The sequence below is a fragment of the Anser anser genome (genome assembly GCF_964211835.1).
Source record: "Anser anser genome assembly, chromosome: 8".
Taxonomy (NCBI): Eukaryota; Metazoa; Chordata; class Aves; order Anseriformes; family Anatidae; genus Anser; species Anser anser.
This window is the reverse complement of record NC_139728.1, coordinates 27,446,931-27,474,254: the sequence shown is the minus strand read 5'-3', so window position 1 is coordinate 27,474,254 and position 27,324 is coordinate 27,446,931. Positions and strand designations below refer to the sequence as shown.

The following is a 27,324-nucleotide window of genomic DNA, read 5'->3' as shown; positions in this document are numbered from 1 at the left end:
TTAACTACATGACTTTGTATTTGGCCTGGTGACAAAATAAACCCCTGTGTAGGAAGATACAGTAGTTCTAAGCAATAGGTTAGGTTTCAGTTTAAGCAAGGCCTAAATAAGTTCTTTATCAGAGGGAACAGCATTAATATATATTTTTAATAAAACGCTGGCCCTGAGGTCGTGTGTCTGAACTGTTTTCTTTTTCTTATGTTCTAACAGTGCTTTCAGATGTTCGTACCCCGCAGCTGCAGTTTCCATGTAAGCATGGCTTGCGCTGCCAAACCTGTGGCAAAGGGATATTAGCACCTAATGGCCACTTGTTGCAAATGGGCTATTCTTCGGCTCAAAGGCTCGTGCATCTCCCAACATCTGGGCTGAAGAGGCTGGTGAAGTAAATCAAACCGAGCGAGCCTCCTGGTTCATTCTGCGGCCGCTCCCCTGGTAATTACAGGGGATTATGAACATTGTAGACACTTTTTGGTTGACTGGTTGTCTGATTGATTGCAAGGGGTATGCACGTCAAGATTCCTCCAGTCATGAGCACAGGGCTCAAAGGAAAAAGGAGCTCAGAATTTGGAGTATGGATTAGATAATTCTGCACTATAGGGACACCCCTATCCTCCCTACTTGTCCTCATTTCTTCCTTGCTTTGCAGGCTGAATTATCCAAGCAGAGCATGGTTGTATCTCATGACACACGGTCCGTAGTTGTGATGAAATCAAGTCTTCATTTCTCAGGGACTGTGTGGGTCATGATACCGACCTGGAAACCAAGGGATGAAGTGGAGAAACAGGCAGAAAGGGTGTGCTGTCCTGCTTTGATGAGGAAGAGACAGAAAGGCTCTGCCTGTGTGGGCAGGGAAAGTGTCATCTGGAATATGTCCCAGTCCTGATTTCCAGACAAAACCCTGTATGCACACTGTCTCCATGCCTTTTCTACATGCAATTTGATTTTCTTTGTAAGGAGACCCAGGAAAATGGTCAAAGAGGATCTACAACAGGCTCCACGAGGACCCAACTTCCAGGTGATTTTCTGTGCTGTGCATTGGATGTTTCCCATCTCAGCTCAGTCCCAAATGATCCTGAGACAGGATGAACTACAAGGATGAGTACCGTCCCTATTGCATCTCTTGGACACCTCAAAGGGTGGAGACCGCTGCTAACCCAGCTGCAGGTGGTTTGGCCAGATTGGGTGGACCATGACAACTTCAGATGGATAAAAATAACCTGTAGCATGTCCAGGGCTGACTCTTAAGTGTTAGGGAGGGCTATACTCAGAGTTTGGAAGGCTGAGTGGAATGTTCCAGCTCTTCCCAAAATATACAGTGGAAAGAGCTGGGCTCAGAGAGAACGACTACAGCCAGAGCAACAAGAGAAACAGCAGCGAGTCCTAGTGCTGGCAGCGCTAGAGAAGTTGAGAGCTGACTCAGAAAGCAAAGCTCTTTTATGCTGCCGATCGTAATGTCCTCGCCTGGCCTCTGTTAATGCATTTCACTAGCGGACTGAAAGACAAGTCCCCAGCTCTGGGTCAAGCCAAAGAGACTGGGCCCAAACGTGGGGCAGTTGGCAAGAGAAAAAGTTCTCCAGACACTTACTGTGGGCCAGAGGTGAGCCGATCTGTGATTATTATTGCAGGCTGGGAGGTGTGGTGTGCTTGGCAGCTGCTGTTTCCATCTGCTTGCATGGGCTGGATGGAGGAATCCAGAGAGGCAAATTCAGTCGGGCCACTGCCTCCAGCTGCCCATGGCCTGTAGAGGATAGCTGCCTTCTGAAGCCCCAGGTCCCCCAGAAGGACAGCCTCTCCTGAGTCCGTGTCCTTTTGCACAAGAGAGCACCATTTATTGGCAAAGGATTTCTCACAAGGACATTACAGCACAGAATCGCAGGACAGAGCTGTTTGCATGGGATTTCTTTGTGCTTTGGTCAAAAACTTGGGAAAAAGTGGGTGAGCTGCTTCCAGGCTGGACTGCAGCTGGCCCTGCACCTCTGCAGTCAATGCACATTTTGGGTGTCACTGTAAAAATTAGCCACTAATAAGCAACATTTTACTCCAGTAAAGCTAACAAACAGGTTTCAACTGGAATCCCAATCCTACAAAGCGCAACCACTTTCTGGGCCCACCAGGGCACTGAGGAAGACAAAGCCCCTCCTCTGGGCAACATCAACACACCTGAGGTCAGTGGTATGGGACTACACCAGATCCTGCTGCAGTTTGTGGGAATTTCAGACAGACATCAGCCAGAAGACCTTTTTATTTATGCTCTTTTTATTTCAGTTTTTCCCATATCTAAATACGGATTAGGAAGAATTTCAGTCAACTTTTTACTGTGGGACATGCCCCATTTGTATCACCCTTCTCATCAGATCAGGTGAGGATCAGAGCTGATTTTAAGGCCATGAACCCAAACTCCCTTCCTGTGGCAACGAGGAATAAAGTGGAAAAAGGGAGTCAGCACATGTCCAGGGAGAACACTGAGTCCCATAGCATGGGTACCACCATGGGCTTACTCTAGAGAGGTGTGGTGGTGGTGTTATTTATAAAATGAGCACTGATCCTTCCTCATCATCATGGTTGAGTTTACTATTCTCGATCATCAGGCAGGAAAGCATAAATAAAATCTGTTTAATATTATGGTCATTTTTCAAGCAGGAAGTGACACTGGTAGACACCCAGCTATTAATTTGACATGGGGTAATAAAATCATTCAATACTGCTGGCAGAATTTTATAGGAATTAAGCAGCCTTAAGATTTATGGCCAACATACTGCTTTCATGGTAAAGGCTGGTATAAAAAGGGGAAAAAAAAGAACATCATTTCTTATTGCAAAGGCATTTTTTTGCCCATGGAAACAGTCACTCAGGAAACCCTTGCATTTCTATAACCTTCTCTCCTCCCCACCCCCCAAATTACAAAATTTCCTTCTCTAATTAATAACAGCACAGAAAACAGATCCTGAAAGAGGCGTAGAGAAAGGGATGACTTTAGTGGTTTGTGAACTTTACTCCCAGAGAAAGACAGAGCACATGTGCCACAGCCAGAGGGATGGTGGCCACAGTCGAAGTCTCCAAGGGGTTGGTATCACCTGGATCTGAGATGAAAGCCCAGGTGGTCACAGAGATCTCTGCAGCCCGATGGACATCTTCAAGCAGGGCAGGGGGAAGGAAGGACCAAAAAGGTTGAAGCCTGCTCGTCCTAGCCAAATTGTGCCTAAAGCCAGAAGAGCCAGGTGACCCAAGCTCACGCCTGCAACCTCCGCCAACTCCCAACCAGTGTCACCCCGCATGGAGGCCAGGTCCTTACCCCATCACGCTGCTCAAACTCTCAGCCTTCATGCTCGCTTTCCCAGCACTATGTACAATACTGCAGGGAGGGCAGGGAAGTCTTCCTTGGCAGACAATAGTGAAAACTGAACGCTTGCACAGCCCAGTCTCACCAGGAGGTAACTAAAGCACTGAGGATCAGCAGATGACTGATGATGCTAGAATAAAGGACAGCAGATCCCAAAATTGCCAGCCTGGTTCCTTTAAGTTTCTATCAGACCCTACTTTTGGGCACACAGACCAATGAGCCACCTTCACCACCAGGTGCACCACCACTACCACACCCAAGTTTGCTCACAACTGTTCTAATAAGCTGAGCACCAACGCGTAATATTACAGGCATAGCTGTGCATTACCGGGCTCAGGTGGCTTCTGACTACATCCCATCACTTTGGAGCAAGGTGGAGCCAGCCCTGACCCACAGAGAGAGCAGAAAGCTCACTGCCGCTCTCCCGTCTGCATTGCCTCCAACACACTTCGTGGCCTCAGCCAAAATTCCTGCACGCACCAGCCCGCAGCGAGAGAGGGCCTCCGCACCAACGAGATTTATGTGGTCGACAGCAGGAGATTTGGGGGAGCAGATGCAGGGAGAGGTCACGCAAGGTCACGTTGGAAATACATGGCAGAGACAAGGGCTGAGCCCAGTTGAACTAAATTCTCACTCAATAGCAAAACCACGAGACCATCCTTCCTCTTAAAGAGTTTTTCCATGCCCTAACAAGCCTGGTGAAGGACTTAATGACATCTGCGTGCTCTCGCCTGAGCAAGGACCTCGTGATTTGGCAGGATGCCATGAAAAAAGATGTCCAAAAGTTATGAAAATAAAGGTATTTATCTTCATTGTTAGAAAAAGAACTGAGCCTTTTATTTCTCTCTCTTGGAGGATTAAGCTCACAGATTTACAAAGAACTGGTTGATTACCAAAATAAATACATCACTATGCCAATTTATAGGACACAAATGTAGGAAAGCCATCCAACCAAATCAGGCAAAGTGTAATTCATGTGAGAGCCCTCAGCATGTGCAAAGGGCACAGTGCATGAGGAACAAAGTACATAGGGAAAACATGCTAGAAACCTCTATCTGCGGGAACAATTCCCAGTATAGCGTACAATGGAGCTATAAAATAAATGGCTTGGCTCTCCACTGGAAGCAAAGCCCAACTGTTCTCAATGAGAAGGAGGATCATGTATCTTTATAATGAGAATTCAGTCATTTTTAAATGTTGGCTTTGCTCATATCACCACCAAATCTGTCTGCAGAGCTGACAGGCTGCAGACTTCATTTGGATTTCTAGCTGTGATTATGCATGGCAGTGATGGATACCCCAGGGTTTTCGGGGGCTAAGGGTTTAGGGGCTGGCTTTTGTTTTTCAGTTGTTTGGGGCTTGGGATTGAGGGGGCTGCTGGGGTGTTTTTAGTGTCACTGTCCAATGAGGCTTAAAGAGCTCTTTCCTCATTTTAGTAGTTCTGATAATGCACAGAGATGAAAGCAGACTCTGAACAAGTTGTTCTTTATATTGGCAAAGCTGCCCCTTCTGCAATGAAATCCAAGAGCAGTTTCTGCTTTCAGTGCTCGGTGAGATGGAGCAGAACATGTTTACTGAGGCTGAACATACCCCTGCCCTTGGAGGTGTAAGCACCACCCTTTACAGCAAAGGTGATCCTCAGAGCACTAAAACATCTGCTCAGTCAGTTTAAAAAAAAAGAATCATGTTAATGGTCAGGAGAACAGCACATTGAGGAGCAGAGGGAACTTTCCCCTCCATTTCTTGCAAGGAAGAATAGTTTTCTATAACCAGTAGCGCACACAGGAGTACATCTTGCAATCATACCAGCTCTTCTCGCAGCATAACAAGAACAAAGAGTTGTGCATTTGAAAACGGGGTAGCCTTTATGCAAGGCTTAAACTCATGTTTGGAAGCTATTCTTTCCCCATTCTGCTGTCCACCCTAGGTGGACAATAGCAATTCAATAGTAGTACAGTGCTGCAGTGTTCAAGGTTTTAGAGGAGACGGGCACAGGTAGGATATTTGTAAATTTAAAGCTCAGTTTCTGTAAATCCTTGCTCCAACTTTTAAAACTAAATGGAGGAAGGTTGTTTTTGATTACTGTTGGTGAAAGCCAGATTGCTGTGGTCCCTAGGAAGGAGAGCCCAGCCTCCAGTGGGAAACCAAGTGCCATAAGTTTGACCCCTATGAGGTTGGTCTCCACATATCCTGGGGATTTTGCTGCATTTGTTACATGAGACATTTGCAAAACAAACCTGTATACGAGTCTGACCCAGGGCACTGTTAGGCTAAGTCAAGTTTGGGCACGCGTGAGAAAGAGGTGCTTGAGCTGACTCCTGCTGCACTGAACACAAGCTAAATACACCTGAATTGGTGAACTAATGGCATGCATCTAGTCAGCAGCACGTTCTTCACAAGTGGATGTGACGAGATCAGGTAGCTGGTTCAGAACAGCTACCAAGAACAAACATGCCCCACAGGGCTGACCTGGCTATGGGGCTGGGTCTCAGCACATGGGGCTGATATATTGCAGCACCACACGGTCCCAGGCACACCAGCTCTGTACAGGGGCTGCCTTCCGCGGGGCTCACCAGCCCTGGAGGCTTTGGATGGGAGAGAGGCATAGGGAAGTGACCACAAACAGCTGACAGCACCATGTGCCCACTCCTCTGCCCTAGGAACTCCTTGGCTGGAGATTTGCGAGATTTGCTTACCCCTGACTATTCAGCCCCTCATCATTCCTCTCTGTGGATGGCCAGGTGGCTTCCCAAGTGTGCCAATTCTGCATTTTATTTCATAAATAGATAGAAACACTTCAGACAGGAGCAATAAAACTGGCCCCTCTGTCCAGCCATGCTGCTCCAGGACTGCTCCTTGCTCATCTTGCTGCTACAGATGACTATCAGCACCCTTTCAGCACGCTCTTGTGAGCAGGGATGCCCTCTGCATCTCTCACTACCAAGAATACATGCACAGAACAAAGACAAGCAATATCATGCAGAGACAAAGCTGGTGTCCCCAAGCCCTCCTCTTCTGAAGGAAGGGCAAGAAGCCAGCATGAAAGTTGCAATATGAAACAATTGTCTACAGCTGGCCAGTCAGCAGAAAGGCAGCTCAGGGGTACACAGACCTCACCACAGCCCTTGCAGTGATGGGAACTCATCAAGATGCTGGTTGTTCTTCATACAGGTGTGAAAGAGGATGTGTGCAGTGCGTCAGGGGTTCCCATTCCTGCCATGGATCTCATCAATTTAAAGACAATAAGGAGACATTCACACTGCAAAACCAACCAGAGCAGAGATTTCCCAGTGTTACCTCAAGGTTCACCAGCAGCACGGCTGTGGCATACCTACACTGCCGCTGGTACCCCAGCTCAGCACTCTGGTTTTGGTGGCACAGGGCAGCTGCAAGTGTTTTATGAAGGGAAGCACAGAGCCAAGCCAAGCCGGCTCCCAGCCCTCCTCAGCAGCATGCCAGCCCCTGCAGCCCCGCACTCATCCCAGCTTGAGACATCTGTGCACAGACCTCAAGGCTGAAATGAGAAGAGCCATCCCAGTTGCAGTTTTTGGAGCAAGCCAAAGTCTCTGTGCGCTGTGAGCTGTGAAATATATGAACTCCCAGGCTTTACATGAGCCTCACTCTTCTGTGCAATATCATATGGCTTTCGGATTCGTCTGCCCTGTCCACCTCTCCCATGTGTTTCCGATAATTGCTTACAGATGGAGGGTTTTCTCTTGTTTGCCCTTAGAAGAGACCTGCTGTTGTTCCTTCTTCTTAGATGAGGCTATGGCCGTACACATCATTTTTATTGGTGTATTTTATTGCCCCTACTTCTTTATAGCACACGCCACCGGTCTCCCTGGCCCTCTGCATTCCCTTCCAGGCCGCTGCTTGCCATTGCCTCTCTGTTAGGTCTCCTCATTCCCCGTGTTCCTCAGCTGAAAATATTACAGGGCCCCCCAATTAAGAGAATGCCTTATAAATCTCTCCACATCCAAATCAGATCCAGAGCCTGGCCGGGGAGACAGATCTGGAGACAGCGGGTGGGTCTGGTGCTCCTCGCCCTGCACAGATGCGCTCCAGCACCGTGCTGCGTGAGACTCGGGCTCACGCACCCGATGGTGGCCTCAAGGGGTTGGGAGAGCTGCATCCTACCTGCTCAGAGCCCCTAAAACTTCCTTACGTGGAGCAAATATCCAAAGTGAGGTGCTGACCCCATGGTATCAAGGCTTCCTTCCAGGACATGTAGCTCTCGTGGCCCCAGGGTGCACTTCGGTGGGACAGGTGGGCAGAAACCTCACCCCAAAAGGTTTGGCATCCTGGCACCCTCTCAGAGACACAGCCATGGGTGAGCTGCGTTCAGAGGTCCTTCTCCTGTCAGGGCATGCCCTACACCCAAAAACCCCCAGAACAACCAAAGCCAGGATGGTGTAGGACAGCTCCCAGCTCAGCACACCCGTGCCCTGCCTCTCCCAGCACCCAGACCCCACTGGAGATATCTCAAAGACTTTCCCGGGTTTAAAGCTCATGGGTCGATCCATGGACAGGGAACACAGGTCTTAAACCTGCTGAGACACCATCCTGTGCCTTAAGCATCACCTTGCCAAAATTACACATCTAACGCCGGCCTGAACACAGCCCTCCAGACTCGCAGCATCACTGAAAACCTGCTCCTTGTAGAAAAGCGATGCTGGAAGCATTGCATCTCAAAAAGCACAAGGGGTAATAGTGGCTTGAGAAGAGTCACTAAATCACCAAGTTACTTTTGTCCACGCTTGCCCACAGCCCTGATTTTTGATCAGTACTATGCCTGCCCAGGGACTTAGGCTCAGCCTCCAGCAGCGTCTCTGCATTACACTTGCGCACAATAATTTCCTCGGTGTACACATCACTGGAAACAGTCTGTGCCAGAATTCCCCGATACCAAATCCCTTCTTGGGCCAGTGCCCAGTACTCTGAAAAGGCAGTCAACATCTGGAAGCAGTGATACTGCACATCTGCAAGACCCTCGCAATTACAGGACAGAGAGAAGTACCTACAGGATTACTTACATTGATAATTAAATCCCAAATAGCAGGATGCTTGATGTACTCACCTTGCCTAACACCGTAATGCTTGAACTATCACACGACCCACATGCAATGCTGCTTGCTGTAAACAGCCCTTGGGGTAGAAATAATTGGGAATTTCACCTACATGTGTAACAGAAGGGCAGCAGGTAGGACAAATCGAAATAACTGGAGAAAACACATACCAAGGGACTGACTTCAAGTCCCTTATTCATGCAGAGTGTTGCACCGGTTATCAGAATGACTCAGGGTGCTAGATCCAGGCTTTAACCACAGCCAGGACCTCTGGAACCAAACCAGGGTCACATAAAGCTTACCCAAGCTTCCCGAAAGTGTGGGAAAACTATTTGCCTTCCCAGACTTCACAGGACAGGACAGAGCTTTTCTGCTGCACCAAGCAAGATGTCTTCATTCTTCCAACATACTGGTTTTCAGGATGCCTGGTATGGAAGAGCACTGAAAAATTGCTTGTGGTGTCAGCTGGGTTGGAAGCGCGCCTTATTCGGTTTGATGTAATATATACCACAGCATACAAGATACCTTGCTCCAAACCTTGTGACATTATACCTTTAATATAATTTCTTTATGACTTTCAGGTTTTCCTGCTAATGAAGTCCTGATTTCCTAGCAGAGGGGTCAGATTAGCAGAATGAAAGACAGGGTGAGAGGGACTGAAAAGCCCCCTCTATTGTACCCCTATCAGCTTATTCCAGCTCATGCCAAGACAGGGGAGCTTTCCTCAACTCTGCACCCCACATTGCAGCTCCAGCCTGGCCACATCAGCAGGTTTTGCCAACACTCACGTACACACATCACTTCACGTGCATGAGAAATCCCACTGGAACCAGAGAGGCCAATCAGGTGCCCGATACTAAATGTTTGCTGCACTGAAGTTTCAGGAATTGGCTATGGTAGGTTTATCAAGTCAACCAAGAGCCAGAAGTACCAGAGTCGAGGAGAATTTAAGAAAGGATCTGCTTCAGCACACAAATACAACAGGGACTGAACGGCAGCTAACACATCCTGCTTGGCTCAAGGAGTATGAGAATTCAAGAAAGGTATTACTTAAATTAAATATATTTTTCTACTCTATTTACATCTTGCACAAAGTTCTCCCCCGATAACCAAGATAAGCGGTCAGTCAGCCCAGCCTCCTCAGGAGCTTGGAGGAGCATTTCACCATGGTGATGCTGAGCAAAAAGGACATCTAAACCAACAAAACTGCAAGCATCAGAAGTCACCTGCACGCATTAGAAGAGCCATCCCGCTGGATGTGATATACACATTACAGACAGATAACAATTTGCACAAACAATAACATATGCAAGTGTAACATGAAACAGAAGGTATTAAGGCTTTCTGCCACTTATCTCTTTGATCTGAGGCCTTGACTTGCTCCAGATTTTTCTAAGTCAGCACAGATAAATACTGCTGTGTATGTTCAATAACCCCAATCAAAAGCTTTTCCAAAATCAGAAGCTCACAGGACCACACTACAGTAGCCTTCAGGAGTACATTTTAAAGAGGGTGGGGCAATTTTCTCGCTCTTTTGCTACTGAATAAACCTATTATATGGACACCCCATACTGAAACGATGAGAGGAGCGGGTTCAAAAGGAGGTTTTTGTTTTGCTGTAAATCCTATTTATGGCTTAGGGTGCAGCTGATATGCTGTTAGCTTTTATTTCATTGATAATTCTGTGATTGTAGTTGAAACTTTGCAACTTAATGAGCTGATGTTATTACTCATACTGTGTGGCCATCTGGAACCAGTTTGGTCAGAGAGCCCAAAGCACCAAAAGCCACCTGTAATGCATTAAGCCTCAGCCCAGTACCAGCTCTGTGGATTTGAAAAGCCAGGCCTGCATAAATACTAACCTGTGAGAATGTAATTGGAGAAGTGATATTTAAGAACTTATAGTTTGCCAGAAATGCTCATTCTCAGGGGAATGTATGCAGAGGCTTAAAGTTTAAAGCCAAGTGGTTTTTAGTTTCAACATTGTGAATCAGGAAAGTCATTGCATATGGATGTTGTTGGACTGTCCAAACCGCTAGGCCTATCCAAACAGGCCAAGCTATGCCAAGGCTTCTCAAAACCACTGCTCCCTCCTAGCACCTGAGCCTCACATTGCACATGTTCCTTGTTACTGAGGTAACATCTCCAGACAGCTCTCCAAAGGGGCTGGAGAAATAAGGGGTAAATGCTTTGTAATGCTTCATAATCACAAAGAACACACAGCTGCCACAACCACCAAAAATCACTTCAGAGATCACGTGTAAACAACTGCCAATGCTCAACAGATTGAAAAGACACAAAACAGCACCCATAACCCCCCCCCCCCCCCCCCCAAATTGTCTGTGGAATATTACCATCAGATATGAGCTGCATTTTGTCCAAAAAAACAAGGTGGAACAGCTATATTACCTTCAAGCCCCTGACGTGCCCCAAGCAGGCCCAGCCTTTGTGGCCCTTTCTGGGCTGCTGGCTGCCCAAGGCCTAAATGAGCACGGTTCCTTTCCCCTCGTTAGCCCACTGCTGATTTACACCACCTGGGGGTGCGAGGCACTGCTCAGATTTCAGGGATTTGGGTAAAATACAGGACAAGTAAAATACAGTTTTTCTCTCAATTTTCAATACCCTTTTGGCATTTCAGTACTAATAAAAATACGGGGGATTGCCTAAATGTTACCTAAAGCCACTAGTTAAGATAAAGGCACTCAAAGCTCTGATGCTTTAAGGCAGGAGAGCAAGTCCCAAAGAAGTGGAAATGGCTCAGCTATTGCAAGGGTTTTAATTTCTTTTATTCCCATTTGCCCTGCACAATGGGACTTCACAGAGCAAATATAAACGTCTATCTGTCTCCTCATGTTTTCTTCTTCTAACAACATTGCACTGGGCAGAGAACTCAACCAAATCTCTGTATTGTTCCTCTTCATTCAACTATGCATATTTCCTTTAGTGTAAGCACCCCCGAACAAAAGCATGCAGAAACAATTCCCTGAAAGCAGGCAGTGATAACTATAACCATTAACAACAAGAAAATGAGCCCTCTTTAGCCTGAACTGCCTCATCCCCAAAATTTGGCTCCTTTTTCACATTGTGTCAAAGAGGTAACGCGAACTTCAGGCCAAGAGTTTTTGCCAGGGTAATTCAGAGCACAGCTGACCTGCTTCGCTCCCCTGTTGGTTTAGCTGCCAGGAGAGCACGGAGGGCAGCAGTTACTTGTATTTGCAGCAAGTGGCCAGTCTGTACCAGGGAGCAATTAAAAAGGCAAACGTTATAAACACAACAGAGTAAGGCAATAAATGCATAGTCCATTCTCCAGCAACGTGACAGCATGTGCAAAGGGTAAATGAGTTTATATTCTCAAGGAGAAGCAAGGGTGAGTGAAGACCTCAGAGAGGACTCATGCAAAGTACTTCTCAGAGGACTGCACACCTCAGCAGTGCAAACGCTGGAGCAGGTGCAGGCAGGAAACCAAAGCAATAAAGAAGCATATCCTGTGCTCAGCGATAACTATGATGTGGTCCAGAAGGCCAGCCTGAATAGAGAATTTTCCTTACAATGAATGATTTATTAAAAAAATAAATAAATCTTTAAGAAGACTAAAATTGTTGAATTTGGGAAGTACCACTTGCTTTTCTCCAGCTGTACTAGTATTATGTATGGAAACCTCTTCAGAAACCCGCTGTGGATGAGTGGACAACAGCTTTATGGAATAAGAAAGACTAAATGCTCTTACTTTTGATGGCCTCCCCCAAACCCAAACTATGGGGCAGTTTTCAATAGAGCTTCAAGACATTTCCAAATCACAGTTGGGCTTGGAGACTGGTAGGACTTAAGAGAAGAGACTTAAGGAAGTCCACTTGAACAAGAGGCCACTTTTTTAAAAGTGCGTAGTTCCACTGGTTGCCTTGTGAAGTTTTTTGAAAACAAGAGTGGAGCCCGAAGAGTATCCAGACCGTCTCATTTACAATCTGTCCTTTATCCTGGGTATGTAAGAAATCATTTCTAATGTGGAACTGAAATGGTTGACTTCTTCAACGCGTCATCTCTTCTGGACAAGCAGTCATCATTGCTTTATGATCTCCCAGGAACTTGGTGACTAATACAGCCCACATCCGAATGGGGTGGGAGTAGAGCACACCATGGCAGAAGACGTGCTGCAGCAGATAGGGTCCATGGGGATCCTCCTCTCCCTCTAGCAAATACAGGTCTGCTTAAAGATACAGCTGGATGCACAGGCATTTTTTCTTGGGGGAGAGCCTCAAATATTTCATGAGGAAGATAAAAACATACACATATACATACATACAAACACAAGGTGTTTGTATGAAAGTCACATTTTGTTCAGCATCATGTGCATTTTATCCACTCAAAATACACTGAAAGGGCTCAGCATGGCCAATATCATCCAAAGCAGAACTATCACATCCATCTGTCTTGTCTGGAATTAGTTTGTATTTTATTTATCATTTTTAATGCATTTTGGTGACAGGAATGAATCCATTTTAGATAAAGGCTGGAAGTACCTTTCTCTCCCTGCATAATCCTGAAGTGCTTTGAAATTCACAAACAGTCATAAAAAAAAAGGGCCAAAGAGAATTTTTTCTGATCTGGTTTTGATATAAATGATGCAATGCAATATAAAAGAGCATTTACAGAAAGCCACGATAACAGCGAAAACGTGAAGAGGTTTGAATTTAAACCCCAAAGTGTGGTGGATATAATAACCAGGAGTTGGGGAGAGGTCACGCATTCCTCACACATAGATGTTTTCCAATCTCATCCTTGCCTGGAAAACACTCCACTCTTCTCCTTTTCCTATCCCAATGGTCAGGTAGGGGTTGCAGTAGAGGAGATGTGTTGGGGTCTCTTGTGGCCCAGCCAGACCCACAGAGGAGAGGGGTTTTCCCCTGGCTGTGTTGACCAAAGCCCTTAAGATCCACCACAGGACATGGGCTCCTAACCAAATCCCAAAAGAGGGTCTGAATTTCCATGCAGACGTGCAAAAGGCAAATCTGTCAGCTGCTTGCTTTTCTTTGTTCTGTGTAAGAATATATTACGATACAAATGTTTCTGGTCTGCAAACATAAAGCCTTTTTTGTGGGACAGTAGATTTTTATTTCTCCGTGATCCTTCAGATTCCCTCTTTGAAAGAAAAAAAAAATCAGCAGATTTTTCAGTATTTTGTGGTGGGGTTTTGAGTAATTCTGAGCATAAAACTGTCTAAGGAATTTTTATTTGTAATAAATCTTCATGGGTTGACTTCCTGTGGACATACTTGAGTGAGAACTCCATCAAAAATGCTAGTTTCTGTTAAGTTGTGTAAAGATTAGGATGGAAGGATAAAAACCCACAAAAATTTTAAAGGCTTCAGAAAAGCACTTAGAAAAGTTACTGAAAATTCCCTAGTATTTTCTGGGAAATTATTTAAAAATAAAAAATAAAAATCAATGTTCTACTATTTCCCTGAAATGTATTTGTGGCTTGGACATTGTTAGAAGTCTCTCTTGCCAACGCTTTATTAGTTTGAACATTCATAAATCCATTTACATGGAGGCAACAGGAAGAAATACTGTATTATCCCCCGTGACCACTGCATGTTGTTGGAAACCTTGGGCATCCGCCCTACCTTTGAACATCCAGATGAGTTTCACTTCCTCACCAATTTTTATTTCAAGTTGTTTTTTTTCCTGTGAAGCTTTTCATTTTTCCTCTTGACAAGTGTGATGGACTGAGATGTCGAGTCTGAGGTGGATGGACTGAGATGCCGAGAGCCTGAGATGGATATCCCTCCTGTGACCATATGCCAGATCCTGGGCTACAGCAGAAGCCTCTCAACCTCCTCTTCTGCTACTCCAGCCATGTTTCTTTGGTATATAAGCTCTCCGAGGCTGGAATGGAAAGATTTTGATTCCAAAATTCTTTCACACCTAATGAGGTGTGGGAAAAACCACTACCACCACCAACCAGACAAACAAAAGAAAAACAAAAATCGAAACCACAGCGTTCTTGGGAAGCTCGGGTTGGAAAACATCAGTTGCAACAAGAAAGCCCTGAAAGCCTCCCTCTCGTTGGTAAATCTGACAGTGGACACCGCCACCACCTTGCTGCTGGTGACAGCTCCTGTTCCATGTGGGCAGGGAAGGAGCTTGTTTTGGTGGCCTCTCAGCAGGTACCCGGCTTCTTTCAGGAAAGGGATGCCCAAACACAACCTACATCAGACATGTTCTTGCCGACCTCCGACGCTGTTTGCTTTGCCTTGATTTCTCATTTAAACCATTTGGATTTGCTCAAGGAATTGCAGAAATGCCTTCATTTACATCTTATTTGCAGTCAGGATTGCCAAGAGCCCAGAAGTGTGGGCATATACACGCTGCTGTGCAGTCGTGCCTGCATTGAGCTGTCAGAATAAAATTCAACCTATGCTCCATGCCTACAAGGAGAAACAAAAAAGTAAACCCATCCAGATGAACTGGCTCACGGTGTCCCACAGGTTTTCATTCACAGCTTTTGCTGTCAGTGTTGCACCATTACAAACTGAATGGCTCGAGGCTTCATTTCTCCAGAGGCTGTTTCCTTCCCATGAAACGCGTGTTGTTGCAGCGCATCCACGGGGCACCGTGCCAGCCACAACTGGCCATCTGCACACAGCAGAGCACGAACCTCACTTGTGCTTAGCCAAAAAATAAAGGAAGGAAGTTCATTCACAGACCACACAATTGTAAGTGGAGGTGCAAGGGCTGTGTCTGTCCTGGACCCCGCTCAGGGTCACGGCCAAGCCCCAGCAGCATCTCAGCCTGCAAACAGGCACAGCCTTAGCTCCAGTCTGTCCCACGCGCTGCTGCAATTTCCCCGGCTGTCCAAAAAGCCAAAACAAAACCAGCACAGAGATGCTTCTTCAAGGGACAAAACCAAATTTCTGGGCTCGTGGCTCTACAGAGAGACACCAAACCTGGCTCAGCTTTTCACGGCAGCTGCCTGCTCCTGGTGCACGATGCGCACCTTGCTCCTATCCTTCATGTAGCACATTAAAACCCGGAAAATAAAACCATTGGTATTTCAAGGAATCGTAGGGGAGCAGGGCAGTGATTTTTTCCCATCCTCCTTCACTGATCACTTGATTACTGATATAAAGCTGATAGAAATTATATCCCTAATGTAACTACAACCAAGCCCCGGGGCTGCAGACCAGTGAGTATTTACCCCGGTCCTGCTCTGGGATCACCGCTGCTATGTGCTGTGCTCCGTCTACCAGCAGCCTCCCCTCCCACTTGAAACAAATTACGTATCATTTAAAAAAAAACAGCATTCCACATACACAAAGACATGTTTATCTGTAAATATTTAGAGAGCATACGAAGCCTCAAGGATGAGCAAAGTAGTGAGAGCATCAGCAATCTATCCTATGGCTTTCCAAACCCCAAGCAACAAGTTATGGCCTTTTTCCACCTCTCTCTCTTGCAAAGGAGCATTTCTTCTTGCTGTCGCCCCCGTGCATCCCATCAGCATGTCGCAGGGCATGCAGTGGGACTCTTAAAACAGCAGGTGTGCAAGATCCAACCCAACGTCAACCAGTGGGGATGAGAGGCTATGTCCAGTCAAAGAAAACAAAATAAACTGAAAATGTCCCCTTTCATGGCTTGCAGATGGTCACTGAAGGGCTGGAGCCCTCCCTAACCTGGGGGCTGCCGGGGTCTTTGGCGGGTGGCAGATGGGTGGGAGTGGGTGTCTCCGTGGAAGCGCTTATCAAGTGGAAGGAAGTTATAATAAAATTTACTGCGGTTCACCAAAGTACCACTGTTTGCGTGTTATTAATCACTTACACGGGTCCCCGTCAGAGGAAATGGCAGCCCTGACAGTGATTTATACGCTATTTAGATAACCTGAGGGGAGTGTGTTACGAGCTCCGTGCCCGCGCTGTCATCCAAATACCCGGGGCCCAGCCGGTCCCCCCTTTCCACCTTCAAAGCCACCGCCCGCCTTATCAGGGCCACCGCCAAAGCAGGCGCTTTCCAAACGCATCTCAGCACAGCAGCTCTTCCCACGGCTGCCAGATCAAACAGTCCCTCCTGCCTGCGAGCAGCAGCCTGGCTGGGAAACAAAGTGCCAGCCCCTGCCTCACATCCCCAGGGATGTCCAGAGCTTGGAAAGTGGTGAAAACGCTGCTCCTGCGTGGTGCAGGCAGGTCCCGGACCCTGCACGCCCTGAGATGGGAAAATCCCACCAGGATGCGGATTTTGCAGCAGCAAAATGGTTAATGAAGGGATGTCAGTGTCCTTGCAGAAGAAGAGAGGTATTTGCATACGTTTTGTTGTTAAAAAAAAAAAAAAAAAAAAAGACTCCTTTTTAACATTTTATTTATACCTTTTTATTTAAAAATACGGCTTCAGCAAGCCTGGGGTGCGATACATCCAGGTAGTGGGAGGCAGACTCACCACGCCGTAGCGCTGCCCTTCTCCTCCTTATCCTCCTCCAGCAAAGCTTTTCCCACTCGTCATCCTCCACCCCACATTTGGGGTGCTCGGGCTGCTCTTCATGCTCCTGTTGGATGAGATCCTGGATACACAAGGAAGGACTCACAGGAGTTAGTCATGGCTTGCTCATTCTCCAAGAAGCTGCAGAATTTCATTATCTGTTTTCTTCGCTTGCTTTCTCATTTTGATAACTTCAGACTTACAGGAAGGCCTGACTTCATTCTTTCAGTTTGAACCAAAATGTTCTCCTGCACAGAAGAGCCCTCAAATCTCTCTTTCCATCCTGATTTCTTTCCATTTGTGATGTGGAAGTTTTTGTATCCTTAAAAAAATGCAAGTCCCTTTTTCTGAGGAAGCCTAGAGGAAGCAGTGCGGGGGATATGGTTGCAATACACTCGGCTCTGTTTCAGTAGAAGGGTTGTTTTTCTTGCCCCTAATCTCTTCTGCATATCGCATTTCCTCTCTGTTTCATAAATGAACAAATTTACTGTAATCATTAGAGTTTTACTCCAAAATTAAAGGCAGGCTAATACAAAACTATGCACGTATTAACTTTGACTTTGCTTTTGTTAAGTCAGATGTTTCTTAATCAAAACCATACTCTTCGCAAAGCCTGGTGATTTTAGGCACCTTGGAAAAAAAAAAAAAGTTAACCTTCCATTAAATATTAACTTTTCTTTATCATAAACAACCCAGCTCTGGATCAATGGTGTTGACATTTGCTTTCGCAAATGCAAGTGTTTGTTTCTGTTGTCTTATAAACAGAGGTAATGTCTTCATGGCCTTTTCATTTCAGTTGACGTAGAAAAACATCAAGCACAAAGCCAGGGCCCAGAAAGCTCTGGTGGCAGAGCTCCTTCTATTGCAAGGCCTCAAAATCCCACACTAAGGGATAGGTAGCTCTGGGTTCAAACAGCTCCGTGGATCAGAGTGGTATGCCTCTCAGTCCCATGTGGATTTGGATAACTTAGGGGTCCCCACACAATATTAGACGCCTATGTCCATCAAAGGGGAAGACACCAGCTTTGAGTGGAAGTTTCCCTTCCCATGCCCCCAATACATATTGCAAAAGCTTTCCGCTGCGCGCACTGCATCACTCTCAGATTTGGGGTTTGCACATGAGGCTGCTGACACCAACCCCCAGTTCTTCCCACTTTTCCCCATCACACCACACCGGAGCCCGTTCATTCGGGCTGCTGTCCGAAACAAGCATTAGGGCTGCCACAAAAAGGACTCAGCAGCCCAGGAGCCCTGAGATGACTTCTCCCACCAAGATCCATAGCACCCCTGCCCCTGCTTCAACCCAAAGCTCCCACACTGGCCACAGGGCTAAAAATAAATCGGTGCTATTTAAATCAGAAAGCAAGATTTACTTCTCTCAAAGAAAGGTTCGAGTAGTCCCAGCTAAAATAAATTGATCTGTTTAGTTGTTTTCCTCAGCTTATTTTAATCCTCCTACGGGCAAGTTATGAAATTGTGGTAGCACATTTATTTACTCAAAGTACCCATTCAGAAGCAGCAGACCACTGAAACCCACAATTTTGCTTGTGAAGCAATCACTGTCCTCACAGAAGCACCAGTTTCATGCTCGTACATAACAACGGCAGGCAGAGAAGAAAAGCCTAAATAAGACGAACGGAGAGGGTTCAATAACAAACAAAGCTCGCTTTTCCAAAACAGCCTTGCAACCGCCTTACAAAAATGCTGTCTCTGCCACACGTCTCAGCTGGACAAGACAAGGAATGCGAGGAATCTCATTTCTAGAGTCGCGTCTTTGGGGAAAAGGCAGTTTTTAAGAAATACCCGATGATACGATCCCGAAAACAGTTACATAAATCACAGCTGACGCAGCCCAAAGAACAGCTCCGGCACACGTGGCGAGATGTGCTTGGATCTGTTCCCCTTGGTCTGTGCCTCTTACGGGACAGTTTATTTGAGGACCTCGGTGTGCTTTATAAGCATCACAAACAACTCTTCAAACCCGCATGCTGGAGGAAGGGGGTTTGTGCCTGAGCCCTTATGTGAGAGGGAAAATATTTACCTCTTTCCTGAGAGAGTGGCAAGTGTGAATGAGCTGCCCGTGGCGACGCAGGAAAATGGGGCAGTAGGAGGAATGGGGAACTTTCCCTGCCAATGGCCTCGGTGGCAGCAGCTTCCTCCTGTTCTGAGTCAGCATTTCTTAAAGGCTTTATGGACCTGAAAGCCTTTTTGAAGGGGGATGGTTTGAAGCAGGTGGTTTTGCCCCCAACCCGCACCCTCCTGAAGGTATCAGGAGCTCTCGCCTGCCAAGGTGATGTGGTCGTTGCTCACCAGGGTTTCCTTCATGTCGTTATCTCCCCACTTCATCTTCCTCGTGAACACACAAAATAGCTGCCTTTCTTCACTGGCTTAGTGTGTGCTTAAAACTATTCCCATATGGGAACGCAACCCTGTCCGCCAGAGCCAAAGCACCCAAAGAGATGTCTCACGACTAGAAAATGCCCGTGGATCTGTTCCGCTGCACTGGCCTTGGCCCTGCATTGCCTTTCCCTCCACCTTGGTGCCGACGAAGTTCATCGCCCCTGCCCCGAGCGCCTCGGCTGCGGGGCACGGGGTATCTCGGTGGGTGCCGCCCCATATCCACAGCCAGGCTGCATCCCTGCCGCCCCCCCCAGGCAGTGGCTAATTCCCCCGAAGGAGTGCTGCCCTAAGCGATTAACCAGACAAACAGCACCCTACGGCGAGCAGCTGGACGGGCGACTTGAAAGCGGTTTTGCTCACGACATGCTCGGACTCTGCCTGGTGAGAGCGAAGGGCGAAGCTCAAAGCATCACTCACTCGAGAGCACATTTTTGCATTTCAAAGAAAAAACAATTTCACTCGCTAATAAATGATTTGTTTATTTACCCTTTCCTCCCGGAGAACAGTTCCATGGCTGCGAGTCCCAATAACTTATGCTTCCATTTAACCCACGTGTGACTTGTGGGTCGCCCGTTCGGGGAAGTGTAGGATTTCTTACCGTGGTGTGGAACAAAAAAAAATAATAAAAAAATCAGCTGGCCTGCTGCCAGGTGGGAGGCTTGCATCTCCATGCACAGAAGACACCCAAGTGGCAGCCCGGCCGGTGGCCCTGCGGAGCGGAGAGGTCAGGGGCCATCCATCAGGTTGGGTCCTTTCGGGGTGAGCAGAGTAAATAAGTAGTTAAGTTGCCTGCTCCGGCCCCGGAGTTGGAGAAGCCGTCGGGAGAGGTGTTTTTTTTCGCCTTGCAGCGCAGCACAAATTGTCAGCCAGCTTGTTTTGTTTGCTAACGTAGCCCAACAAGCAACCAGCGGGTAAAATTAATGGGTTTGAGAACACACAGTTCCTGGATAGGTTTTGAGCTTTGCCCAGTAGTGAACCAATTTCCCTGGACTGCTTCAAGGGTTGGGGTTTTGGTTTGTTTGCTTCCCCTTTGCTTTGTTTTTAACACAGAGCAGATCTCGTTTGTTGTAACAGGAAAACTCAGTGCTCTGTTAAGGCTGTGATTATGCTGGTGCCAAGTATTTGGGATGCTAGGGCTGGGATTTTTTTTCAGTAAGAAAAGCCTCCCTGTTCCCTTTCACAGGTAAACCTATTAAACCTCCTCCAAAAGGGCAGTCTTCTTTATGTCGGATGCTTTTGTTTCATGTGCTGAGAATTTTTGGATGAAAACTTAGATCTCGGTGATTCAGAGCTGAAGCGTCAACATACAGTTTTTTCAACAGAAAACAAAATTTGAGCCATTTCCATTTCTTCTGGAGCTCCAGCTGCTGCCCAAAGAGGAGACTGCAGTGCTCACAGATGCCATTTAATTAATCCTCCTTGTACCTGCAGTCTGTAGAGGGTATTAACCTCAATTTACAGATCAGAAAAATGAGACAGGAGGGAGCTGAGTGACAGCTGTAATGAATACACTACTTCCCTCAGCCAAGGATTATAGCTCCTGAACCCCCTGTTCCCAACTCCCTAATTAGTAAACTGTGTAGCTCCTCCAATGGGCCAGAAATGAATAATTTGAATAAAGCAAAATATTTTCCTTCAGATGTTTGGGCTCCTGCGCAATATCTTGCTACTGAAGGTGATTATGAGCCCTGCTCCTGACGCTGCCACCTCTCCTGGTTTCGGTAATGACAAATCCATCTTCGGGGAGGAAATAGCTACTGTCACACCACATCACTGGGGGAAGCATTACAAAAACGTAACCGTTCAGCAATCTTTGGGTCACCTGGCTGCACTGGGGGCTGTTCTTCACGCACCGATTACTGCTCCAATACTCGCTTTCATTCACTGAGCATTTAGGTTCTGGTGCCAATGGAAACCTGGTTTCATCAATAGTGTTTTTTTTCTGGATGGAAAATATAAATTGATTTAAAATTAATTCAAATCACTTCAGTGAAGACCATGTGGATTCAGACCCAGCACTCGGAGCTGAAGGTTTGCGGTATCGGCTGAAACCTTCATTTCACGAAGCTGAGTGTTGTTTCTCAAGGTGGTGTTTCTCAGTGCTCAGCACCCTCTGACAGTTGGTTTCACTGTTGCATCTCCTCTAATAGCCCCACAAAACAGACCACGGTGCCACGGAGAAGCCTGTGTATCTGTGGCCACATCCTACCTACCCAAACATCTTGAACATTTCCTATCTGTACACTACCAAATCTCATTAGCTTTCACAGGCATTGTGGGTTTAATACTGTGGTTTGCACATTTTCCAGGAGAAAGTTGCTGTTTTTTTCCATTGGAAAAGAAACAGTATTCCATAATAATCCATTCACTTCACAAATTTTGTATCAAAAACAAATCCTGCCTGCAGAAAGTATTTTGACCTTCCTGGAACTGAATGGTTGTCATCTGGCTGATACACATTTAAATATTCTCTTTCATTTGAAATACGATACAATTTTAAAGACGTGAAAAACACTTCTATTGGTGAAAAACAAAATCCATTTATTTTTGTTTTTCAGATTTTCTTCCCCTTTGGAAAATGTTTTCTTTCCTGTAATTTCAGAATGTGTTTTCTCTAATTTCAGATTTTTCCATAAATAACAAATCCAATTCCTGCTCTGCTCTATTGCATCCATTATGCAGGATCCTCCCAGGAATGGCATGCCTCAAGGATTAAAGAGATGTAATGTTTGTAGAGAGATAAAGATTAAGTTCGCTTAGCTCTTAGACCTCATGCAGGCTCTGAGCACAAGACTGAATTTCACTTTGTATGAGTTATCACAACTGAAACTGCTCTTCGGTGGAAACCACTATGCAACCATCCATTTGCAGTTGTAAAAGTCAATATATTTAAGCCTGCAGTGCATAACAATGACCCCTATGGATCCTCTAACGTTTTTCTTGGATCTGTATAAGCCTGTTTTTAATATATTACTCATCTAAATTGTTCCTGGGACTTGATTATTTGCTGGAGTTAAAATATCCAATCTTAAAAGATTTTTAAACATGTGTATGCTGAATTCCCCACTGCAATAAGCTTCATTTAGCTCAACTAAAACTGCCATGCCATAAAAAAATGCTTTAAAAAATCTCAGACTAACTGCTCTCCTGGTTGGTGGAAGCTCCCCAGGCAGGATTCCTCAGTGATGATAATCTCTGGTTTTGGCTGGCTCTGTTTGGTCCCTGGAAAAATAAAATCCAGTTTTCACTGAGCTGCACGTTGAGGTGGAGACAGAGGGCACAGCCATCCCTCTCGTTCCCCATCACACACGGATACTGGATGTTCCCCAAGGAAAAAAAAAATCGGTGACAAGCCAAGCCATCTAGAAAACAATACTGATTTACGCTCCCTCTCCGAAAAGCGTATGAAATCATGCAGTTTGCATGCACGAGGCTTCGCTGCATTCCTCCCATCCACCAGGGCCACGGCGAGCTCACAAGAGGCAAATGGCCATGAGCACAGCCTGGTGCAGGTCCTGCTTTCCTTCCCAAGCCCCAGCTCCACTTCATACCACTGGAGTAAATTAGGGGCAAGTCTATTGGAGGAGATGAAGTTATAGAGGAGAAGGATGGGGCTAAAACGAAACATAAAGAACAAAAACACGCACAGAGTTCAGCAGGCGACTTTCTGCCTCTTCCCCCACAAAGGAGGAGAACTGGGTCCTCCTGAAAATAACTGCTCAGAGTCCATTTTTTTTCCCTTCCTCTCCTTTTCCATATGGAACTGCAATTGGGCAATCATGTGAACAACTGCACAAACACCAGTGAAGGGTTTTCTATTTTTTTCCCCCCACCTCCTCCTTCTCTGAGCAATCTCCCTTTTGCCCTGCAGTAAGAATGCTAACGGTAATTCTGGGGTGTTTGCAGAGGGTCAGGACGGTGTTTGGAGGAAGTGCCAAGCCTCTATCTCTAGAACTTGAAGTTTTGCAAGTTGTTTGCCTTTGCGACGCTGAAGTCTAGGGAGAAACACCCTAATTTATGTATCTTTGATTGATTTTTGTTGAAATTCGCAATGTCTTTATCACAGCCATACAGTCAGATTTCTGTGGTTTTGGCCACAATCTCCCTACAGTTTCAACTACTTGATATCCAGAATGAATAAATCTGACATGTGCGTGCTTTTACAACCCCCCTGTTTTTTATTCCCCCAGGGAAAAATATCATCTGCCCTATTGTTGACTGCTTGGATTTTACCTCCACAATATCCCTCCCATCAGCATGTGATTAATCACCTCCCTCCAGCAGGCACCTCTCAGGAACTCAAGACCTTTTACAAGCCTTAATTAAGCCTTGCAACATCCCTGTAAAATAGGTTGAAGTTGGGGTTAAATGACTTGCCTGAGGTGACTGAGCAAATCAGAAGCAGGGGTAGAAATAAGGAAAGCTGCGGCTTCTGAAGCACGTGCATGGCGCCCAGGATGGATGTGAGCTGCCAAGGAGCCTTTATAATGTTGGGGTTTTTTTTGGAGATAGGGTGTTGCAGCCCCAGAAGTACCAGCCTCTTGCTTGCAGACGTGATGTGAGGCTTCCCCACGCTCCATCCCACCACATAAATTCTCCACCATCCTTCCAGCCCAGGCTTCCCTCACTCGCCCATGTTTTACCACGCTGAGCCCTGCCCCACAGCTGCCCGTCTTTCCCTAGCCACCTCTCCCCACTTGACACCCAGATTGAAGCCAGGCCCTCACCACGTGGCACATCATCAATTCTAGGGGGTGAGTGGGGAATCAGAGCCAGGCGGGAGGCTGCTGGGTTCAGGGACATCTCTCCTCACCTCTGCAGTGGGAAGGGAAAATCGCATTGAGGAGGGTGAACCCAGCCAGGTCTTCTGCAGCCAAGTAGGGGGAAAAAAAAAGGATATTTTTTCATGGCCTGGGAGCGCCTATCACCCTGTGGGGGTCTCTTTGTGGGATCACTTATTTTCTAGTCTCAGGAGTTCAGGAGTCTCAGGCAGGTCGGGGGTCCATGCGCTTACTTCTTCCTCTCTGGCGAGTTTTGAAATGCAATGTGGGTTTCTGATGTCTTTTTTAACTTCCCAAGAAAAAGCTTCGCTTTGTTTTCCTTAATTTGCCCCAGATTTTCATGGCAGACTCCAACACTAAACAAACAAACCAGCAACCCCAAATCAATGTTCTCACAGCTGGTTTAGTGGTTTCCTCAATGACCAAGCAGCAAAAGCAGACTGGTAGGGCTGGGGAGATCTCCCCCTGGTACCCACCCAAACAGGCTTCATCGGGAAGGAGAAATAGTGGGGGAAAACATGCCTTTTCCTTGGGCAGCAGGGCTCCCCTGCCCCTCTCTCTATTGCTTGCATAGATCCTTCAATGTATTCCCAAAGGCCACCTAACCCAAATCGAAGGTGAGGTGATGCTCAAATGATGCACAGAGATGAAGCAAAGAAGCTTCTCTCACTGACTGCCGGGTATTTATAACATTTTATAAAACTGTATAATATCGAATAAATAAAATATAACCAATTCTATGAAGAAATGTTGGTCTGGGACCCTTGCACATGCTCTGCCATCCAGCATGTGGCTGTGCCAAGCAGGAGTTTGGCCACTGGGAAGGAACGAGAGCAGCAGCCCCGTACAGCAGTCCCTGAGAGGCAGCACTTGGCCATTACAAGTGCAGCTGTGAGAGTGGGAGGCATGTGCACTTGGTAGCGTTTTACACTTACATACATACACATACATCCTTTTACTGAGACACTGGCTAGAAATATCTGTGCCCCAATGTTGATTTAATGAAAGCATCAATGAAACATGACAATTAGCAAAGTCAGCAGACCCCTTCGTCTGTTTGGCCTCTGTCTTATCTATTTTCTTAGGAACCGTCTCAGATATTTGGGGCATGTCTGGGCTGAGGAACATCCCAGGGACATCCTGATAAACTGATTCATTATTCACACAGCAAATATCACCCACCGTGGCGACACCCCGAGCACACGGGACCTCTCCAGCCTGGTGGCCTGGTCCAGCCCACGGCCCTGCAGATGGTAGCTGCAGTGTGCCAGCTGAGGGGGACAGAAGGCTGGTAGGGCTGGTGGCCCCACGCAGCACCCTGGGGTGTTCTTGCGTGCCTGTCCCCGTGCCTACTCCCAGGAACAGCTTGTCTCCAGGTTTGTTGTGCTCACACCATGGTATAAACATCTGGGCGAGTGGTGTACCGCAGCGCGCAGGCATCTTTGCCTCGAGAGGTCCCCTGGGAGCTGCATCAAAAATACTCCTCCTCCTCCTGGACTTCTGCTCTGCAGTTGTCTCAGCCACCCTGTCCCACACATGCCTTGCACAATCAGCACAGAGATCCCTGCGAGCCAGACCATCCCAGTCCAAGCTTCCCAGCTCTTCTATCTGCAAGCAGTTAATACACGAGGTACCAGGAAATGTGGTTAAAAATACGCCGTGTGATTTGTCCATAAAAAATGCCATGTTTTACACATAGCCTTTGCTGTGTGGTTCTTCAGATCAGCCCCTAACAGAACCTGGTGTTTTTTTCTGCACCTATTTCAACATCCCAAACAGCCACAGGCAGAGGGTGGGTTGCTCCCCCGTCCTCTTGCAAGCCCCGCATTCCCAGCTCTCTCAGTCCTTCTGGCAGGTTTTGCAACATTTGGCGATTTTGAAACCCCAAGATAAATTTCCAGGCCCATGTTTACAGCAAAAGGCTTGAAAACACGGATCTTAAACCCCGGAAGACAAATAGACACAACTCTAATTGCAGTGTTATTCCAAATCCCAACAATTTTAATTAAGTACTTGGGTTCTCGATGGGATCGTGCATTTTTTCCTGCCTTTTGGAAGCACTTGTACAAATGCAAGTAGTATCAACAGTTGACATAAAAATAGGAAATCAAAAAGTGTGCAGAAACACGTATTTAAATGGAACCAATCTGCTGAAAGCTCCCTTGTCCAGTGTGGCTGCTCCTGACTCAGCTTTCCATGCTGTAATGGGAGCTGGGCAGCAGCCTCTTAGGGCTGAGAATTTGGGAAAAGAGATGATTTCTGTTTCAGACACCCAAAGGTGCAGACCAGAAAGTGCCTCCTGCATGGATCTGGTTGCTGGGTTATGGCCATGCTGCGAGGCTCCTCGCACCCCTCATTCCCATAAATTGTTCTTGGTGCTGCTGCTGCTATCGACTGAGCAAAATGGCACTTGTTTCACATCAAGCAGCCATGAAACAGTTAATCCCAATTAGTTCAAAACAGCAGATATCATTCTTTATACTTTGGCAGTTCTCGTTTTGAAGGAAAAAATATGTTTGTGTTCTTGGAGTCAGCCTGAACAATAAAATCGGATGCCAATTTTCTGGTCTAAATTAGGTGAAAGACCAGACTTTTTATCATATGTGTGTCTCTGTGCGCTGTTCTGTTACATGTTTATTTTACTCTTCTGTATATTTACCAGTGAAATCGCGGGCTGCACAGAGCATGCCGCCGTGTGGCAGAGAAACACGACAGGCTCTTTCATTTACTGAGGCTGGAAATTGAACCTGGCACCAGGAAAACATGAGACACTATCAATTGCAGAAGGAGATATTGCCAAAAGATAAACATAATAAAGTCAGTCATTGTCAGCATATCAGCTGAAAGCCTTTCCAGGGTGTATGAATAAGGGTTTTAAACTTTTGCACTGGTGGAAGTGTTTTCATGTCCAATTTCAGTGTGTGCTGAAAAACGTCCAAGCCCAGGGCTTCAAAGAGGCTAAAATCAAAAGGATTAATAAGTGGTAAAACACCATGGGAAGAAAGAGGCTGGCGTGTCTTCCACTGGGCATTGTCCATTGTGAGCCTACAGCCGAGGTGCACGTTGCATTGCCCCCATCAAAGAGGAGAGAAAATAAAATACAAGTAAAATAAACAGCTTTCAGCTGTTTGTTTTTGTGTGGTTTTTTTTTTGTTTGTTTGTTTTTCACCTGCCATCCCCATCTGCTGAATGCAGCTCCCCGAGCCCAACCAGGGAAAACGAAGCCGTGCTGCCACCTCTGCCGGGCACATCTTGTACCTCACGGACACCGG

At 46.5% G+C, this 27,324-nt stretch overlaps 3 long non-coding RNA genes across 9 annotated transcripts in view; 1 reads left to right on the top strand and 2 right to left on the bottom strand.

Moving 5' to 3' along the window:
- LOC310903429 overlaps window positions 1-27,324 on the bottom strand; it is a 334,064-nt gene that overhangs the window by 109,310 nt on the left and 197,430 nt on the right. The window lies entirely within an intron of this gene.
- LOC310903433 lies at window positions 10,966-16,191 on the top strand. Of its 2 annotated transcripts, none has more exons than XR_014587528.1 (2): window positions 10,966-12,492; window positions 14,120-16,191. It is a non-coding gene; the product is annotated as an uncharacterized lncRNA (long non-coding RNA). The 2 variants fall into 2 exon arrangements; XR_014587529.1 differs by having other exon boundaries at window positions 14,096-16,191.
- On the bottom strand, window positions 11,840-19,889 carry LOC310903432. The gene is made up of 2 exons (XR_014587527.1): window positions 19,758-19,889; window positions 11,840-17,501 (listed from the first exon to the last, which is right to left on the bottom strand). It is a non-coding gene; the product is annotated as an uncharacterized lncRNA (long non-coding RNA).